General features: G+C 41.8%; 1 pseudogene; it reads left to right on the top strand.

The window, feature by feature from the left end:
• Window positions 1-21804, top strand: part of LOC139722595 (uncharacterized) — a 48333-nt pseudogene that overhangs the window by 22955 nt on the left and 3574 nt on the right.

A 21804-nucleotide genomic window follows, 5' to 3' on the forward strand; every position in this document is an offset into this window, starting at 1 on the left:
TAGGAGTGTGTGAAGTTGTCAATCAACTTTTGAGTGCACATGTACAAGGTCAAAGGTCAAGGTCAAATGCTTGAAAATGCACTATCCCCCCCCTTCTATGAAACGCCTGAAGGTATTTTCTTCAAACTTAGTGTATTAATGTACTAAAAGATTCTCTAGTTAGAGTTTTGAGTCGTGAGGTCAGACGTCAAAGGTCAAGTTGTGTTAAATTTTTACTTTTTTCACCATATTTTGGAAATGGTTCAAGGTATCTTCATGGAACTTAATGCATGTGCTGACTGTCAGTGATTATCTTGGGAATTTTGGGGTCATTGAGTCAAAGGTCAGGAGTCAAATGACGTCAAGGTCAACTCCTCAAAACTTTCCTTTTTCCCTCATACAATGTACATGTATTTACAAACTTTTTGTATGCCTGCACGATGGTTTCTTGAAACATAGTGTGAAACATGTATTACCCAGTAGAGATTCTGAGGGAAGTTTTTTTGCCAAGAAGGTCAAAGGTCAAGTGAAAGTGTTAGAAATTTCCCTTTTCATCCATATCTCGGAAGTGGCATAAGGTGTCATCATGAAACTTAGTACATCTATGCATGTTTTGTCTGACAGTGATTCTCTTGGGAATTTTAGCATCATAAGGTCAATCCAGGTGCAGAGGCCGGGTTAGAATGCTAACTAGTTATTTAATGCTGAAATTACACTTTTTCTCCATACTTTGAAAATTACTTAGTGCATAAACTTGTAAACGGGTCAGAAGTCAAGTAAAAGTACTGAAATCCCCAAGTACATACTCTCTTTAGAAAATACATGTAATAGCCATTCATCTAATTAAACCTACATGTTGTAGGTATCTAGTTCAAGGAAATTCATAACTGCAAGCAGGGTTTTTTTTTTTTTTCTTCTTCTTCTTCTTTTTCTTCTTCTTTTTCTTCTTCTTGGTGAAAAAGGGGAAGATTGGATATAATTTGCTCATTTGATCTACTTCTCCAATGTAGGTTTCTGGTAGTCACCAAATACCTTCAATATTGTCAAGTGTGCGAATGCACATTGCATGTACATCATATTGTACCATGGTGTGCATTATGCATGAATTCCTTATAAACACACTGTGCATGACATTCTTGTTTGATCAGAGGAGATTAAATGATATATAGATGATTCTGTTTTTCAAGGAATGATAATGGGAACTCACCAAACAAGAAATTTGAAATAATTTTTACGCAAACATAGAGACACTTTTGAAGAAAGACGGAAAAGAAAGGGTGAGGGGAACACCCAGGTACAGCTAAGCTTTTAAAAACTGATTTGCCCAAAGTATAAAGGTCTGTCCTCAAATGTGCTACAGCTTAGCTGGAGAACAAAGTGTGAAAAGGGAAGTGACTGATTCTCAGTCAGATTTGAGTGGTTGTGGACTTGAATCCCTGCCAGTAGGACAGGGGGTACTTGGACTTACCATGGACTGGTTAGTGATTTGTGTGATGCAATACAATGTTTCTGTGATACAGTAGGTGGGGGTAATTTGGACAAACCACTGGTTGGTTGGTACAATGTATCACAGTATAATATGCTCTGACATTCAATGCACTGTGTAGGCAAACACTTTGCATGCTTTTTACTGTGAACTGTAATACATCACTTGTCATCCATGGTTTATGCCAAAATTGCAGGGGCGGTCCCTTTTGGACTTCTGAACTCTACTGCGATAATGATTCTGATTGCAGCCAAGCCCATTGTGAAAGTACCACAATGTGCTTTAGGTATTTGCTCCCTGTTAAAGGACAAGTTCACCTTCATAGACATGTGGGTTGAGCGAATGCTGCAATATTAGTAGAACACATCAGTGAGAGTTTGAGCAAAATCAGACAATCTGTGAAAAAGTTATGAATTTTTGAAGTTTCTGCTCAGTCACGGCTGGATGAAAAGACTACTATAGCTTGTGATGTCACATGAGTACAACGATATAAAGAAAGAATAAAGAAAATTCAACATATTTCTATTTTTCTCGCATAACAAAAGAACACTCAACTTCTCTCTTTCAGAAGGCAGGGGGAATAATATCATCCTTAACATACGTCAGTAGCAAGTCGAAGAAATGTGCACTTTATTCAAAAAGCTATTCAAAAAGTAAAGTTTTGTGAAATTCTCTTTTTATTTTCCTTATATAGTTGTACGCATGTGACATCATACACTGTAGTAGTCTTCTCTTCCAGCAGTGACTGCTCAGATACTTAAAATATTTGTAACTTTTGAACGGATTGTCCAATTTTCCTCAAACTTTCACTGATGTGTTCTACTAATATTGCTGCATTCTCTCAATCCTTATGTATATGAAGGTGGACTTGTCCTTTAAAAAAGAGTTCTTTGATGCCACCAGCTACAGAGGACCACACGTTCTAAAGCGAAACTTTCCAGTTTCGTGTGGATGAGCACTCCCTACCAGGTGGTCTTTCCCAGTGCATTGATTTCAGGCCTCTTGCCTCTGTTACCCCATTTATACTGCAGCCCAAATTTTGTGCTTCCTTGAACTAATTCAAAAGCTATTTGAAAAAAACAAACGAGCAAACAAACAAACAAACAAACACCGAACACTGGACCATTTATACTGCTCAGGCTGCCTGCTCAGATTCGTCCACGCAGGCCCCAACTGGCTGTGTTGTCATGGTAACTGCCTTACAAGCTTTTGATTCATATGTTCGCGCATAATCATATTGAGCTTTGTTGGCTCATAGGTGGCCACATGGGCTGGTTCGTTACATTATCAGGTGATGACCCGCAGTGATTGCCGGTAACATCAGGGTTGGCAAAAAGCTGCTTCTCCCAGATCTCCCATACATGGGCTGTTCTGCCTCTTTGTATCATTTATATGCTGCATGAATGCAAACCAATTATGCTTTGTGTGTTGTAGAAGCTGGGGTGCCCCCACATTTTTTAGCACCATGACATTGATCCACCACCTGGGGCCAACCCTGTCAGACACATGTATTCTGTGTGTGAATGGAGAGCTGGGGCCGCCCTGACAATTTAGCAAACTTCCGATAAGCTGTGCACCAAATTTTCTATTTTTTCCCCTTCCTCTCCACTTCTATAGGGCATAGAGTATTGTTTGCTTTAATAGTCCCACATAGAAAAAGTATTTCCTGCCAGTAGTACACCATGCATCAGTCCGTTCAAAATGTGTCATATTTGCTAATAGTTTTAGTCTAAAGATGGATTGACAAATGATAAGTATTATGATTTTATACAATATGAATTTGAGTTTTTTCTTCTTCTTCAGTGAGGCATGACAGTCTCTACATAAAAATCTTTATGTGGAACTCGCATGAACATTGAGGAGCTGCTTGGCCAAGTTGGAGAGATGTGAAGAAATATTTCAAATGCCAGTTTAATAGCATAAAATGGACATAATTTGAATTGAATGTTAGCCAGCAATTTGTACAGAGACTGAGAGAATGTAGACATTTAAATGTTAGTTGAAGTATTGGTCAGTAGACAAGGAAATAAGTAGGCACAGCGGAACAACTTTGTTTCACAGCAGCTACAAATGTAGGTCTCATTGCAAGGCAAGAGTGTGAAAAAGATGTTCGTAAAATGTAAGACCAGAATGCTCTTTGAGATTCTGGGCTGTTCCACTTCTTGGAGCCGAGTGTCAATCAAATGCCAGCAATACTTGTAATTTCTGTTTTTGAGGCTAGGCATGCCTCACAAGTGGGATACACTCCTGCAGAAGGCACACACACCCTGTTTGAATGTGGTCTTGTAAGTGCACTGCATGGTTATAACTAATGGAGTATGTATGAGGGAGATTACCAACTCACAATTATTCCCGTATACAGGAGCCATGTGGAGGCATAGGCCATAATCTGCCATTTACACAGCCTGGCAGAACTCCAGGAATTATGTGGATGTTTCCTTTGATGCTGTGATAGTAATGTAATTTGAGGCCTTGTTTCTTTTTTTTCCCTTTTTTTCAAGTGATTTATCAGTTTTCTAGCATTATAGGAAAACAAAATGTTAGTGCAACCAGATGTATACTGGTATTCAAAAAGGTTTTATTCTGAAAAATACATTCGCATCTCAAATTTGTGTATATACACTATCTGTATTAATCTATATGATTTTGGTAATCGCATCCAGCATTCCACGATGGCATGAGTTTGCTCTGTTAAGATGCAGTATATCTCTGTAGCCATACATGTAAGTGACACAATTTACTCTGTCATTGATGTTATCGGGTGACCTACCATCTACCATTGTAGTTCCTCAGGGTGACCTGTCTCTGTGGCATTAGCCTTTGTCAAAGACCCTCTCCCTGCAGTGATCGCAAGAGGAGAGAGCAGAGGGTTGTTACATTAGACTGGTCAAGCAAGAGCCAAAACCCAGTAATGGGGTCTTTGGTGATCTGTCTGAGTTTTTCAACTTATGCCCTTGACTTACCAAATTTTGCTTTGATTCTGTATGCAAAAGGGAAACAAAGCTTGTTGTCTGGAAATAACCAACTTCTGTTCAGTCTACACACCCGCAATTTGTGGCCAAATTTAAAGTGGGTCTGCACTGGAAGAAACATGTCTAGCGCCATCATAAGGCTCATTTTTCTCTGTGGTGCCCAGCATTTCTCCCATAATGCCGAGCGGCGTGCAGCACTTAACCCGTTCCATACTGAATTCTGATATCCTCATAGACTTAACACACAGATCACCAGGTTCCCGTAAACTTAGGGGATGGCCTAGCAGCTCAGCGGCTCGCTTCGATCCCGCACTATCTTGCGCAGTCCAGTGCATACGTACATATATGTATACCATGTACCATGGTACATACCATTATACATTGTCACTTATCACTTCGCGATCTGTTCAGTGCTTTCAAACACTGTCTTCAACACTCAGATCGTTTATTCTGATCGTTGTGTCAAACTTCAATCTGCGATTATGCAGAGCTACCAAGTCTCACGCATTCTGCATGAGACTCAAGCATTTAGGGGCAATCTCACGATCTCACGCATGACACCCATTTTTCTCACGCATCGGGCCAAGTCTGCAACTTGGGCCTATAATAATGAGTATAGCTCAAAAGATTAAAGTGATAGTTGCAAATGAAGGTACATTTCCCTTTTGTCTTTCAAAATAAGTAAAAAATAGTCACTTAAGTATGCACCTGATCGCACCATTAAGAGCTAAAAATTGAAAAAGCTCCCTACCGTGGGAGGCCACAGGGGAGAAAAACCCTCCCACACCTTCGCTCGCGCGCACATTCGCATGCCGAGATGCCGAGTCATGAAAATCTCACTCATAAAATTTTTTTGAACTTGGCATCCCTGGATTATGTCGCGGATACGACTTGGTAAATGCTGGATCCAGTGGGAGGAGATGCAAGCTGCGCTGGTGTATAGCGAGTAGGTCATTGGGCTGAGTGAGTGGATTGTCGTGGATCTCTCTCTCGACTAATAACCCGTTCCCTCGCGATGTGACGGCCGAAAGATCGAGGCCGCGCCGGGCGGGCCAGGCTGGGCTCTCGGTACCCCACCATATTATGCACTGATTGTGTGTGTTCTCTCGGCTCTGCGCACAGCTGCTGTGAGATCGTGCGCTGACCGGCAGGCGGCAATCAACCACAGTATAAAATAACGATGTAACCACAGAAATAGAGTTCTTTGGATGTAACCCGGCCACTGGAAGTTTTGATAGTTGGCGCTCTTTACAAAAAAAAAGTTCTGGCATCAAAATAATGGCTAGTGCTGACTGGCTTTAAGGGATCCCAAGATTTAGAACTCCTCCAACTGTATGCCAATAAGATATTTAGAGATATCATACAAAACATATTTTCAATCTTTATGCAATAACAAAGTAGTGATGTGTACACTTATTTTGATGCATTTTCAGGGGGAGGGGTAAAGAAATGAATGACTTACTGCATATTTGTATACACAACCATAATATGAAAACAGGTTATTTGTATTGCCCAAACAAAGCATATGTAGGCAGAAAAATTGCAGTGGGACATGCTGTGTTTGATAGATGTGTGCCTTTCATCCATTGGTGATTTAATACAAGGTACCATTTTGTATACTATGGCGTGATTTCATTGCATCATGAGAATTTGTCAAGTGCTATCCGCATGGCAATCTAATGTATGTGACATACATTGTATAACACAGATTTTCTCACTGATATTGTCACACTGTCCATAATCCACCATGCTGCATATCAGCACAAATTATTTGACAAAAATGCTATGATGTATTCAAATTCACAGATATTTCTGCAAACACTGAAGTTTGAAATATAGTTCATTTTGCTCTTATTTCTTTCCATTGTATTACAATACATTGTAAATCTGTGTAACTAGCATGCTTTTTGCATACCAGGTTATTGTTAGACAGTCATTTAATGAGCCTGTGTTCAGTCTGTATATTAAAAAACAAATCATAAGCAAGCCTTGAAGGCTGCATTCCAAAAAAAAAAAAAAGTTACCAGGCTGAATGCACAGTACATTATACCATTCATTCCATATTAATTTGAACAGTTCTCAAGGCCAAATATAAGAAATTTAAATAGTCTCTTCCTATTTGCTTTGTTTTGTTTTGGGGTATTTCTTTGTTTAGTCATTATGCTGTTTCATCACAGACCATACAAAAGAGGAATTTACACTATCTTTCAAAGTGTTGCAGTTCAGATTAAAGAGGAATGAACGCATGGTTGTTGAAATACACTGTATGATGCAACAGTTCAGCGTTTACAATGTAGCTTGTGAATGCTCCATGCTCTTCTGTATATTACCAGTTGAACAGTAGCCGTACCATAAGGAATTCATGTGTTACTGCTGTTTTAATATTCCCTGCAAAAATGGCCAAGTGTCATACATGGTAGCATAGTATAATCTTTTTCTGATACACTTTACTTCACAATGAGTTCGTAGTGATAATAAATAGCAGTTTGCATACTGGGATGTGTATGGGTTACTTCTGCCCATTGTCAATGCACGCCACTACATACATGTAGTTCCAAAGCTCCTCCCTTCCTATGCACAAATAATATGTGCTATTGAAATGTTTTGTATAATGTGTGCAGGGCTTGCTGTTAAAGGGTGGGGGAGGGTCCATTCAGCTCCTGGAATGAAAAAAAAAAATGCTATGTAATCATTCTTGGTTTCAATATGGTCATTTCATTCCCCATACTGTGTGAGTTTGTCATGATAATTGAGTTTGTCATGATAATTGAGTTTGTGTCATGTCTAAAAATTATGATAGTTCGAAGATAAACAGAAATCAAAGGAGTGGCAACATTTTTTTTTTTCATGGTATCATAAATTGCATTTCTTAATGGCTTAGTATGTATTTGCAGTTTGAGTTGAAGCAAGACTGATGCACTTGCATTCTATGAAATCTTGTGCTGTTATATTAAAATCCACAGGGAGTTGCATGTCAAATTTGGTAAAACAAATCCTGCCATTTTGTTTACAATTCAGTACACTGCATTTTGTTTGTTTGTTTTCTCATACTAAGAATCTCATGAATGCATGTATTCTTGTTTACCAAACAAGTACAACATCAAAGAAAAATACATACAAATGTTACATTTTGTATTCCTGTTTACTAAACAAGTACAACAACATCAAAGAAAAATACATATAAATGTTACATTTTGTATTCTTATTGTGATTACCGTCTGGGAATGCTGCCAGATCAACCCATGTGTCATTAATTATTGAAGTTTCGATATGAGAGAAGCAGTGATTGATATGATGATTCACACATTTTGAAGGTAGGGAGTAGTGCACATCCAGTCAGTGTTGTGCTCAGTACTTTGTTGATTTAATGCCTTATGATTCAACTCGCCAATGAATCATTCACATCACCCTTTTCAATCCATTGTTACTTTTGTTTTAACTTGTAGTTTCCCTGAGCAATGAGCCTTGTGTTGGATTCTTCATGGCACCCAACGAGGATGCCGTGGATGTTGTGTCGGTGGAAGCAAACCAAGGCAGCCGATCGCCGTACCATCTACTGGAATTAGAGCAAGCTGCTGAGAATGCCATCAATCGGCAAATGGATGATGGACTTACCTCACCTGTGGAGCTGGCTCCAGGTGCTATAGACCCCGAGCACAGGAACGACCCAATGATCGCTGCCCACGATCCCCACGATTCCCATGATCTGGACTTCAACATGATGCCCATGTCCACACTCCCGCAGAACCCATTCCAGGAAGATGCCCTCTTCTTTGACGTCCCAGCTGATGGCCGCAGCCTGGGTGAGTTCAGCCACGTGCAGCCAGCCATGAGTGCAAGCGTCAGCCACTGTGCCCTTGGTGATACCCGGAGGAGTCTGAATAGCGGGAAGAAGGGTAGGGACCCAAACTTACCCAGTGAACTCAAGGGAGAGGGGTTGGGCAGGAGGCGAAAGAACAGCAGAGACGGTAAACATGCCAAGCTGAAGAAGGATGCCATGTGGGCACTCAGCCCAGGCAGTAGTGCCAGGACCCCAGAGGGGGAGGAGACCCCCCTCCTCCAATCTAGTCGTGGTGAGTCTGGCTACCATGCACTCTCTCCGACGTTCAGCGTCAGCCAGAACTCTGCTTTTGAGGCGAGGGCAGCCCACTCGTACTCGGATGCCGACAGCACATCCTCGGCTCTGGCCAGCGAGGGCGGGGATGGTAGTGTGGCAAGGCAGCCCACTGCAGAGGGCAAGATTCCCTGCAAGAACTCCTTTGAGGCGAAGGATCCCGGTTGCTTGGACACCTCCGATGTGGAATCCCAGTTCTCGTTCAGCAGTCACGGAGCCACCATTGGCTCTGACACCGTTCGCTCCATGTCGCGTGCTGGGGACGTTACTACAATCGTGGATTCCAGCAGCGAGGAAGACTCGGACATTGATATTGTTACTCTTGATGACCCCATGAACTGTGCAGACTCTCCGGGGTATGGTTACGGGAATGCGTGTATGTCGGACTATGATGCAATAGACCCCAGCCTCCCGAGCACCAGTTTGTTGCTCATGACTCCAACCCGACCGGGGAAGTCTAGCAAGAAGAGGAACTGGTGGGAGGCGGAGACATCTTCAGACGGCGGGAGGTCAGACAAGCCTGGTCCATCCAGGCAGAGATCTGGGTCAAGTAAGGACAATATGGTGGTGGAGCTGCTTTCTCCCTCCAGTGCCAGCAGTAGCGATGACGAAGTAGAGGTCATTGGTCACCTTCGCAAAGATTTCCCATTGTACAAAAGGTAAGTAAGCCATGCCAACCCTTACCCTGTGATAATGAGCGTGTCGTACATGGCAGCTTCCTGTAGAAGTATGACTTCTCTTGTCCATTTCCCCGTGTTTCCTCAATGGCATAATTTCTTCAGTCTGCTCCTTCAAGTGTATCTTTTATGTTAATCTGTTTTTGTCTGGCAGTAATGATGTTCATGATTCATAGATGTGTGATCAGTATGTATGTAGAATTTGTGTAGTCTGTAATATTGAGAATTTAATTTGTACACCTGCTGTAAAGTTATTTGCTCCAGTGATAGTTTTCCTTATCTGTGTGAATTTGTCTAACATTGTATTTGCATGATTAATGTACATGTGCAAAGTGTGTAGAGGTAAAATACTCTTTTTTCAAATGATAAGAAAGCATACCAATGTTTGAAGACAGCTTGCATTACACATGATTAATCACGTATATGCTCATGGAATTACAGTGTTGGTATATTACATGTTACAAGAAAAACATAGGTATGCTGTCTGTCAGGAGATTACTCTTATTTTTATTGACCAGGGGGACTTGTTTGTGGAAGGGGGATGGAAAGGAAGGGGGTATTGGCTTTGTGATATATTGTGCTTGTTCAGTGTTGGGTCATACACTATACATTAAAAAGTGTGCTACATGATGTGTGTAAAATGCTACAGGTAGAGGCTAACATTTGTATGACAGTGTAGGTGCAGATCATGATGGCATCTCCGTGTGCTTGTGTACTTGTATTGATAGGAAGTGTGTCTGTGGTGTTGACATTTGAATGGCTTCTGTTTGATATCCTCAGTGGGGTGAAATCTCGGAAGAAGGAATCCAGCTCTCCAGTGGTGGTAGACCTGACAGAATCAGATGATGGTAAGTTTAGTCTACAACGCATTAAGATGTGGCTTGCCAACACACTGTTTTTGTGCACTTCTGCCCGTATGTTTAACTACACTGTACATTGTAGCTTGTGAGATTCACACACACAGACACATACATGCACAAAGTACATTGTATTTCAGTCTGCAATAACAGAAAGTAGATCAGATAGAAACAGGGCATAAACTGGTATATATATCCACAATCAGAATGATCTGTTGTAAGCAGTTTTCTCGATAATTGCGTTCACAAATATTGTGTCTGTATTTGGAGGCTGTGATAGTTGCCATTCCATAGAAAAAAAAAACCAAACAAAAACACATAACATTTTCTTTATGCTACCAAGAGCAGGTGTCCCTCAAAGTTTGCAACTTTTTCAATCCATTGAATGGAGAGAGTTTGAAATCCCACTTTGATCCCAGTGCATGCAAGTATAGTTTTGCAGGTGTCCTATGAGACAAGTTTAATTGGCATTTCCTACAATTTTACCACTTTAAAAAAAAAAAGAGGCTATTTCATTGTTAAAGGGAAGATTAGCTCTAAGAGAGAAGACTGTAATAGATGAAATTAATGAACTCAGAGCAGTACACATGTAGGTAAGTGACAGTGAGTTAAGTCAGATATGAGGGCCATAACATCTGCACAGGTGACCTTTTATAAAATACCTGCATGGTTATGTGACTACTATGTACACAAAAGATGAGAAACATGATTATTTTCGAAGTCTTGAATGTAGGAATGTGGACAGACTGTATATTCTAGAGTGGCATTATTCTAAGATCCTTTCAAAATTCATAAAAGTTGAAATTGTCTTCTGAGAAATTCTAAGCATTTCTGAAAAATATTTTCTTTTCTTGGATGTGCTGTTTGAGTGTCTGAATGCCTTTAAGCATAGCTGCCAATTTGTGTTGATTTATTTGAGATTCCCTTCTATTACCTTAATTTCCAAACTTCCTGACCCGAAGGTCAAATGTTCCTTACTTAGAATTTTTTCTTGGGATCTGAATATGAATGTGTCGTTTAACATGGGGATGATACCATCTTTATTCAGGCTCAATGTCCTGATGGTGCATCAGATGGGTATCATTTGACAGAAGCACCCAAAATTGGGTAAAACTAGGACACTCTCTGTGATTTTAAGGTCTTCGGTGCTTTATATAAATCGGGGAGTTTGTGAGGGGCATTGCCCTCCGAGCCCCTGCAGTGCCTAAATGGGTTTGCCTGCATGTCCCTGTGGGAGTCCTATGGTAGGCCACACCACACCACACCAGCAATGTGCTCCACTTTCATCCAGATATCCTTCGATTACTCGGAAAGTGTTGGCAACTCTCTCTTTTTTTTCAATCAGAAAAAAAAAATACTTCAAGTGAATGTTAGATTTTGGAAGTGATTTTAAATGTTGTGTCATGGACCCCTTTGTGATTAGCTACTTCAGGCTACACCCAGTCAGTTCCTTCCCAACGTTCTCATGATGCTGGGCACATGAGAGCCATTACCGCTTTTCCAAACACTGGAGTATAACATTTTGCAGGGTGTGAACAATTTCCCACAGTCCTCATGTACAGCAGACAGCATTCATTCCGCCCTAAGTTTGCCGATCGAGTGCAGCGGCAACAGGCCGGACTAGATCCCTGCTGTCGTTAAACAGAGGAGAGGAAATGTGTGACCTCTTTGGGGAAGTGCAGCTAATCTAGTGCTATTCTATCGTATGGAGCTCATTGTTTCTGTGACAGTGTTGAGTCCACAAGGGATTAGAACATTTGGCAAGCAGCCTTTCATCTGGTTCACCTTTCTGACAGACTTTTGCCTTTCTGTCGCTACAAGTCACCAGGCTTTAGTGGCTTTATCAGAATGAGATCCAAAGCAAAGTTTCAGTCTTCAACTACTCCCATATTACGATTTTTTTTTTCTTTAGGGGGAGGGGATGTTGCTTTAGATCCCCATTGCGTATCAACAGCAACATGTAACAGGTCATGAATTGCAGGACAACACTCGCAAAAAGATTTTGTGAATGGTCCTAGCTGACTGACATGATGTTGGTATGATTCATTACAGTTCATGTCTTACCATCAGGTAGTGGTATTCTCATGAACACAGAATGACAGATCACTGTTGATGGCTCTTATTATTTAGACAGGAAGATGTTGGTGTCAAAAAAACAAACAATCAACATCAGAATGGCCAAGTAATAAGGTACATGTCACATGGTCCATGATTTATTTTGAAATTGAAATAGATCCCCAATGGAAACTCCTCTGATATAATGTCTACATGCCCTCATTTACCTTTGAAATGGATATGTTATGAGAAGTGAGGTAACTCAGGTGCCAGAGCTATAGGTTTTGTTATGATATCAGGTTTGGTTACAGCATGTCACATGATTTTGTCCTTGAACAGTGCGAGCCAGTGAGATTATCCTGTTCATTTTATCGAGCCCAACGATAGTACATGCATGTACTGCAATTCTTGACAATGCAGTGACCAGTTTCATCAGCCCGGGAGCACATCTTCACTTTTCCTGTGTTTGCAAACTCACAGAAGCTGGTCCAAGCAGTAGCTCCACGGAAGCCAGCTTCCCCACCTCTTCCTCCGGGAAACATCCACCCGCTCCTCCCCATGGAGCATCCCTCGATTCCTCTGCATCCTCTTCCATGGCGACACCGGATGTCCCGCCCGTGGCCTCTCCAGACTCTCCGCCCGCAGTGCCTCATTCCAGTGGGTCTCACCATCACCACCACCACCACCACCACCAAAGTGTGGCCAGTGTGTCAGGGGTGGGGGCAACAGCGTCGGTCGCTGTGGCCAAGGGTTGCCGCAGCTGCTCTCGTCCAACCAATGCATCGATCAGCGTGAGTAGCTCCAGCTGCAGGAGACACCACCACCACCACCACCATCACCCTCACCAAGTGAACAGGTAGGTCACATTCTTTAAAAGTTCATGCAAGTCTTTATTTGACTGCAATATCTTGAATGGTGTTCTCCAGTGAGCAAGCTTCAAAAAAGCAACCCCCTCCTGAAAAACTTAGTCGTACAAGTATGTCAAAGTTTAAATTCTTTTTCTGGCCTCAGGGGAAAAAAAATGAGAAGAGGGCCTGAGCCGTGATTAGGAAATGAGCATTAGGGATGCATTTGCGTTAATCTGTTAAAGAACTCTGCGTGATGATGTGCATTTTTGTGAGTGCCTATGTGTTGTTCAGCTTTTGAAAGTCTACAGCTAGAAGCCGAAGAGATGGCTGCATTTAAAGTGTGTATAAATGCGTATCGGTATGATTGTGGTGTCACCGGTTCATGACGTTTGCATGTACATCACTTCGTCTAATTCCACTAGGGTTACAGAGAAGATGGATGTATTGTAGTCCTTTGTAGCTTTTCCACCACCAGTGCTTGTACAAGAATACATGTGATGTGTCTAGGGGAGCACCTCCAAGCAGTTTCCCATGAAAATGGCACCATTTGATAGTTCTCTCTCTGTCCTTGGGGCATGGTGTTTTCCCTTGACAGAATCTACGTGGAATGAGATCTTTTAGAGGCAAAGGAAAAGGAAGTGACATAATGGACAACCTCTTGCTAAAACCAATGTTGATGTTATCAGTGAGAAGGATGCATCATGAAAGAAAGAGAGAAGGGGAAAAAAAAAAGTTGGGTGGTGTGAGTCATGTGATACTCGCTGTGGGGCATCCCCTTGCCCTGGACTCCTGCCAACTTGGCAACGTGGTGATGACTGAGTGGGAAACCAGTGGTCATTCGTGTGTCAACATTCAACCAGATGACACGCACACTGTCACACACTGCTTGCGCTTTTTCGCAATGTTTTATGTGTGTTGGGTGTGGGAATAGAAAGCAACGAGATGATATAATTATCATCTTATCTTATGTAAATATGTAATTGAGGATAGTGTGACATGAGTCATTTAGCAAAAAAAAAAAGAAAAGAAAAAAAGAGAGAAGTGGTTTGGGAAGGAATTAGATATGAGAATAAACTTTATCAAAATAAGTGACAATGTGCATTGCGCCATTTTGTGAGTTATATAAACATACCATATAAAGTAACGTGTATGAGATTAGAAAGAGAAAAAGATGTGAAGTGCAGAAAGTTGAGAACATGCATACTGTACAGAGGGATGAACTGAGTAAGTGGAAAAGTGGCATATCGCACAAGCAAAGAAATCCCTGTGAAGATGAAGGATGTGGATTTGTTGTCATGATAAAGATCTTATCTCATTCTCTAGAATAGTTAGAGATCTTCATGTGCAGGGGTAGAATTTTGTATCTACATCTTCATCATCATGAAAAGGTGGGGTAAGGGGAATAGGGGTGCACAGAGGAGGTGGGGAGGGGAGTGGGTCAGACTGATGTGCACCTTCCCTTGCCATTAGCTACTTCCTGTCATGCTCCCATAGTGTACCACAATCCCTTTGGGAAAGATGACATATTTGTCATTTTGGCTCATGGAATTTACCGTTAATGAAGAATGCATTAATCTCAGGAGATAACAAAAAGAGAGTAGTATCCTTTCATTTATCTGTCAGTAATGTGATTGTAACTGATTCAATTTCTTATGTAAATAATGTCTTCCTTGAATCTCTTTTTGTAGATTTGTAAGTCTTTTTACTTTTATTGAATGTAGTCTTCCCCTTTGGAACTCGTAATAGGCAACAGCTGTATTATCACCATTTGGAGTGCTTCTCACCAATCTTTATATATTTGAATGATTTATGCAGATTAACACTCATGTGTGTTCCTTTATTTCTTTTCTTCTCTTTTCTTTTCTTTTGAGGGGTATTTTCTTTTCATAGCACAGTGTAGTATCTGAGGCAAATATGAATTTAGATTAAATCAACATACACATGATTTTGAAGATAAAGACAACTGAATGGTCCAGTCAGTTTGATTGGCAAATGAGATCTTACATTGTACTGTGAAATTGCCAGTAAAGGTTATGCATTGCCATAGTAGCATGCAGATTGATGGTGTAGATACATGTAGTTGCTATTACTTAAAGATTTGCTGAAGATGTTTTTGTTTGCTTGTTGTTCAATGCATCATGTGTTCCTGGTGAGATCTGTGCTTCCAGTAAACATGTTGATAAAGAGATGAAGAGATCATATGTTTGAACTCTGCTCTGTATCCCACCACTTCAGGCCCGTCTGTCAGCATCCAGCACTGTCCAGCAGCCGAGCCAACCACCCAGCAGTGAACAAGGAGATTGGGAGCTCACGGTCGGCCTTCTCCTCCACTCGACACAGCTGGGAGCAACCGGAAACGGGCGAGACCACTCATGATTCATCAGAGGAGGTACCTGGGGGTTTTGCCTTGTTTTATTTTGTTTGTTTGTTTGCAGCCACCATCTTTTATGGAGATGACAACTTACAGGTTTTTACTTGACTTTATTGAGTATGATTTTTTTTCGTGCATTCAAAGTATAGAAATATAGTTTTCATGAGAAAAATGTGTCTGGAGGATTCTTTAGTCCAACATTGGATTCAGCATGCTTAAAATGTGTAGTATCCAAAATTTCAACCAAAAGTATTTTGCTGCCTTCATAACATCTTTTTTTTTTTATGCTTTAGGGTTTTCTCTGTGCATCAGTATGATTTTTATGCAGAGATAGGCACCTCTGCTGATAAATCTTTTTTTGTTGTTGCTGTTGTTCCTCCTCCTTTGAAATTCAAATACACAACTTATGTGAACTCTGTGAAAATGTGAACACATCCAACAGCATTTTTTATTTTTTTTGCAAGTGTTTGGCAGAAGAGCTGCAATTGGACATGCAGTAAATATGACATCTTGCTTGTTGTAACAGAGCCACACAATGGCTTTGATTTCCAGTAGTTTAATACAGGAAGACTGCATTCTCAAATTACTTTCAAAGTGATGATGAAGTTCATGAGAAGTGACAAAAAATTGAGTACTAGGTCAAAGCAAATTCATGAGACATTTCTGTTCAAATATTATATGACTTTGTATGAACTCTGACTCTCTTTGATAGGCACGAGTGTCCAGTAGCATCCAGGAGCACAATAACAACAACGACCAGCCAATGACCTCCACATCTTCCTCATTGTCCTCCTCTGCCTCATCCGCCTCAACGTCCAACGCTTTCTTCCAGTGGGCAAGGGACACTCGGCGTCACATCGAGGCAGGGGTGGAGCTGTCTGCTCTCAACAGCATCAGGCAGCGCCAGCCAGATGCCCAGTCCCAACCCGGTGTGTCTGCCCAGCTGCCAACGGGGAGCTCGCAGGCAGTTAATAGTGCTTGCAGCCATGCCCAACGGGAGAGTGGTAGCCGGTGTTTTTCACGGCCAAGCCTTCTTGACCGTCTGCTGCACTCTCCTGGTCTGCAACAGGGCTCTATGCACAGTAGAGGTTAGTGTTGCCCATGTTGTAGTTTTCTGTCTATAAATTGAAACTGCACTGAGAGTAGCCATTACGAAAGGTCATGCTGCTGTAGCGATAGTAGGAGTAGCAAGCAGAGGGTCATTACAGGAGACTGCTCAAACCAACAGCCAAAGCTGAGTGCTAGTGAGACAGCCTTTGGAAATCTGTCTGAATTTCATGACTTACACCTTTGAATTTCCACATTTTTCTATCAGTGTTTGGTGGCAAAAATCATTACCAATCAGCAGAGCATCATTTGAAGAAGTGTACACATTTGCATTGACTGAGGATGGGCGGATGGAACCATATCATTAGTCAAAGTGACTAAATGAATAATATTCAGTAGGAGTGGTGTATTGGTTTAGGCTCCCTCCAGGTCTTGATTGATAATCACTATTGCAGATCTCAAAAGGCCCTCAAGCTCCGCTTCCTCTCTCGCTCTTTGTTCATGATTTTCAGGGCTAACCACAGTGTGAAGGCCTTTGAAAGAGACTACACCTGATGATGGAATAGTGATTTCACTGCTGAGGAACAAGATACATGTTTTCTGTTGTTTGTTTTCGTATAAGCATATATGCACAGGATTATCACTTGTATTTTCCAACTGATTACAATGCAAACGTGATTTGTATGTCTGTAAGTCTTCTCTATGTCTCAGTTGGTTTGCTTATTTGAATGAGCAAATCCTTAGCCCCCATCCATGATCCTTCCCTAAGTTGATGTACCTGTAAATGAAGTGCTTTATGTTTCATTTTACTACAGCCTCACACAAGAATGATTGATAGATGGCTTTTAAGAATCCTATGACAAAACACTTCTGAGAATTAATTCATTCATTGTAGTGTGACATTTTATGGAGAGGAAAGCAGTTTAAAAATTTGGAATTTCTTCTTTTGTTTTTTAGGTGACAAACGTGGACATGTAAGTAGAGTGCCTGGAAGTCAACAACTGGGTCACCATCACCACCATCACTACCATCCCCACCACAACCACTCCTCGCGCTCCTTGTCGTCATCTTCTACCTCCAATGTCATCTCCTCTTCCCTACCCCGCCATCGGCCTATGGTTCAAGGTCCTGCCCGGCCAGTCCCCCACAACCCCACCCACTCTCTGCAGCAGCAGCAGCCACAGCAGCCCCAGCAGCAGCAACAGCATCAGCAACAGCAGCAGGGGTGCGGTCCTCAGTTGGTCACCACGACATCCCCTCCACCAGCACCTTTCCAACACCCCAGCCAGTTGCAGCATCCCCATCCCCGGCCACACCCCTTGCAGCTGGTGGCAGAGATCCAGCTGCCCCAGCAGTCCCCATCGGCATCGGTCACCCACCAGCAGCTGCGGCAGCGTCAGCAGTACCTGGTGGAGATGCAACGCCGCTGCCTCCAGGTGCAGCCTGTGCAGCACATGTCTCACCGCTCCTATGGCCGCATGATGCCAGAGCTCAGTTTCATGGTTCCTAGCAGGCACATGCATTGCCCCGAGCAGCAGCAGCAACGCATACACCTCGCTGAACAGCAACAGCCACAGCAGCAGCAGCAAGAACAACAACAGCAACCACAGCGGCAACAAGATCCCGAGCAGCTGCAACCAGCGCCACCAGCACAGCAGCTGCCGACGCAACACCCACCAGGCGAGCAGCATTCGGGCCATATCCGCATCCATCGTGACCCCCAGGCCCAACCTGGTCACCCAAGAGCAGCTAGGGAGATGCCTTCACCTTTCTGCACCAGACACCCCGTCCTCAGGTCTCAGAGGTGAGTTACATATTCTTCTCTACTATCAATCACCTTGCATTTTTTTTCTCTTACGTGTATATATACAGGTATATAGTAAGGTAAGAGTAATATTGTTGTTCAAGACATAGACTCAGCACAGAATCAATGCCTTATTCATACTCAGTGGGTAGACCATTTTGATACTCACTACGTGACATTTTGATAAAGTTTAAGTGAATGTGCTCAATAATTCATGCGATCTATTTCCTTCCACCTGTCTTCTATTTCGATGTAAGATGTGTCCTTGATGGGTGATATGAAACAATGCTCCCCATTCACTCTGGTGATGAATAGTGCATTCTTCTTGAGATCTTGATGTGGGTGTAATTCATGAACCAGACGTCCACATATTCTTTTCATGATAGTACACTGTCATACTTCAAAACCACTCTTGTTTGATAAATTCATTTAGGAAAATATGATGTTGTATCAGCTGTAAGCAAAAGATAGCAATTTGAAAAGTTCAGGCTTTTGTCAAGACAAGAACTCGAGTTGCCTTTCCCACATCTTATGATGTCATTTTGTCATGTGATTTACAGAGACACTACTGAAGTTGGCACTGGAGCTGGAGCGGATGGGAGGCAGCACCAGCACCGCCACCTACATCACCACCTCCACCACTACCACCACAATGCCCCCCATCCCGACCCCTTCAGCACCCCCAACATGGCTGGCACCACTGTGGCACCTCTCATCTCTAATTTGGTGAGTGATAGATTGATGCATTCATTCATTAGTCTATAAAACGTAGAGGTGCACAAGATGAAGGTAGTCAAGTTAAAGCTATTGAAGGTGATCTCTATAAAAAAAATCTGATGTTCCATTCTAGATCTGTAGATCAAAACAACCACATCACTTCTAAAGAAGAAGCAAAAACAGAGCAGATGACAAAATGAATTTAAGGGAAACATATGCTATTCACCCAAATAATAGACAAGGGAGGAGGAGATATACAATATTCAAATCTAAAGCTCATTAATCCTCTGAAAACCAATGCATCAAAATGTTAGGGACATTGTGTACTAATGGGTTATCAGTAGTTATGACAAGATATAGCAAGCAACTGTGTTGCACTGGTGTACTGTTCTGTAGGAAGTCCTACTATGATATCTCCTGGAGTTGTGAATTTTGTTTTGTTTATTTGTTTGTCTGTTTACTTATTACTCTTCAAGGACCCTATTTATCATTCCAAGCGTTTGATATTTTGCAATGTCACTATTTGGCATGGATGTGAAATGATATACGCCCAAGGTATTCAACAATATATCGTCTGTTGAGAATGAGAAGGGCGTTAAGTTGTCTCGAACACTATGGGTTTACCTATGAAAATCATTTTTATGTCATGTGCTATACACCTATGAAAACCAGTTTCAAATGGAGAGAATAAGCATGCAGGTAGGTGTGAAAACAAAAATAAAGTTCAAGACGCCAACTTACTGAAGATGAGGCAAATGGACCCAACACAGCACTTGGTACTCATGACATATTATTCCTCTGTTGTGTCCTTTGCAGCTGGTTCCAGAGATTCCCCCCATACACCCAGTCCACCCATTCTTCACCCAGGCACACCCCTTGTCTGTCATGAGAGCACTCAGGGTCAGCCCAATGTATGAGGTAAGCTTGCCATGGTTTCTTGTTCCAAGTGTGTGGACTCTAACCACCAGGATCATTTCTCTTTGTGACAAACCATCAGGATGATTTCACCAGTGGTTCAGTCTGCAGAGCATCAGTCTAGCAATCAAATGTCGTGGGTTCAAGTCCCATTGAACCTAGCTGAGCAATGTTGTGTGTAATCATGCCACCCCCTCTAGTAAGTGACAAAACACTCTGTCCCTTGAGGAAGACATGATAAAATAGAGGTCCTGTATATGAGGGAGCCATTACTTGTGCATGTAAAAGACCCACACAGCCACATCAGAAAACAGAGTGAATGATACTGAGCCCTTGTGGTTTGCCCCTGGTCACAAGCAATAGTCTACAAATAGTATCAGCTCTGCACACTGTGCCTTATGTAAGGAAGATTTTTCCAAAATCTGCTACCTTTTGACAAGTAATAACCCCAGGACTGCATAGTCTCAGTTGCCGACCGATGTGTGAACCCCCTTCTTGTGCTCGATCTGTACATCCTTCCAAGAAACTTACATCACGTTGAATTCTCCCCGCAGGAATTGGTGCAGCTGGGTGAGATCATCTAGGCAGGTGAATCGTGGGGCATCTCGAAGCACGATAGAGAGGAATACATTACCGCACAAATACAAGGTGAGGACTTCCTCAACAGTTAGCCTCAAAAGATGCGAAGATAGACAATCTTAGCCTCAGGCATTGAGTGTCTGGTCGAATGTGTGATTTAATGTCCTTATTGTTTCTGTAGTACATGTAGAATCTCTCAAAGGCACTAGCATTTGTGTAATATATTGAAGGATTTATTTGTTGTATGTGGGGCTTTTGTTTCTTGCTTAATTATGAAATTTAAGTTGTACTCTTTCTGGTACTGGTAAGTTCCATTCTATGCCTACCTCCTTCCTAAAATAAACAAACAAAACAAAAAGAAACAATAGATGAGGGTGACAAAAATGAAATATTGTGTTAGTACATCCTTCTGCCATAAGATCTGTCCATGCTAAGGATTGGTTGAGCACGGGTCTTGTTCATTAGCTACAGTTATGTATTGTGATCGCAATATTTTATCAAAAATATATATTTCTTATGTATGATACCTGTATCAAGCATGCTTTATTTGCATACCAGAAATCAGACATCAGATTTTTGTTCCCTTGGAACTTGTGCATAATATGGTTAAAAAAAAGGAAGAAAACAGCCCTCATTTTCACCACAGCTTAGAGAGTCTCAAAAAGTTGTTTATTGCAACTGATTGACAAATTGCCCTACATCAACGTAAATAAGGCAATTTGTCAATTCCATTAACATTCTTTATTAACAGGTTGGTGTTAGTATTGAAAGAGTTGGATTCATTTTTCATTGTTGCTCCTCCCATTCCTTATCGCATGCTTCACAGCGCCATCAACGGGAGAATGACAGCAGTCAGGAAACTGGTGAAGTTGAGGGCGCCGTGAAGATAGAAGATGATGACATGGAGAAATGCACAATCTGCCTTTCATACTTTGAAGACGATGAGGAAGTCAGGTAATGCAAAAAAAAAAAAAAAGGAAAGATAGTTTACAGCAAATGCAGGCGTTGCTTGCATGTTAAATTAAAACTAGAGGTGTCAACAGGAATTGTAGCTACATATTCACATAAAAAATTGTGTGCTTGTCTCATTCTGAATGATCTGCCTCAATGTTACTTCAGTATGACTTGTAGCTTATCATACACTTATTGTGTCCATTGGATATGACATTAAATGGAGGTCTGGTGTGTGAGGGAGTCACAACAGATCCCACTTCATACATTCATCTCAAAGAGGAGGGTGCTATCTTAGTGAAGTAGTCCACCCACGTATCCACACCAGAAAATGGGCAAATGATGCTGACCCCTCAAGGTTTGCCCCAGATGACTAGCAATAGTCGGCAAACGACATTAATTATGCGCATTGTGCCACACAAAGAAGACACA

The sequence above is a fragment of the Diadema antillarum genome, unplaced genomic scaffold (assembly GCF_040938485.1).
Source record: "Diadema antillarum isolate AM-2024a unplaced genomic scaffold, OU_Dant_1.0 scf00000167, whole genome shotgun sequence".
Classification (NCBI taxonomy): Eukaryota; Metazoa; Echinodermata; class Echinoidea; order Diadematoida; family Diadematidae; genus Diadema; species Diadema antillarum.